This window comes from Fulmarus glacialis, unplaced genomic scaffold, assembly GCF_000690835.1.
Source record: "Fulmarus glacialis isolate BGI_N327 unplaced genomic scaffold, ASM69083v1 scaffold4419, whole genome shotgun sequence".
NCBI classification, from domain to species: Eukaryota; Metazoa; Chordata; class Aves; order Procellariiformes; family Procellariidae; genus Fulmarus; species Fulmarus glacialis.
Genome location: NW_009235047.1, coordinates 58,370 through 58,578, shown reverse-complemented (window position 1 = coordinate 58,578; position 209 = coordinate 58,370).

The window sequence follows — 209 nt, the reverse complement described above, 5'->3', positions numbered from 1 at the left end:
GGGTGGCGTGAGGCGCCAAGCTTCACGCTGCTGCGGGCTTCGCCTCCTCGGGGCGCCACCACCGCGGGGCCTGGCCGGTGCCTCCCCTGAGAGGAGAGCGCGGCCGTTGGCAAGGCCGAGGAGCCTGCGGGCACCCGGTGTCAGCACAGTCCGTTCTTCACCCAGCGAGAGATGTACTGAGCACAGGATACGTGCTCACCCGGTCTGAG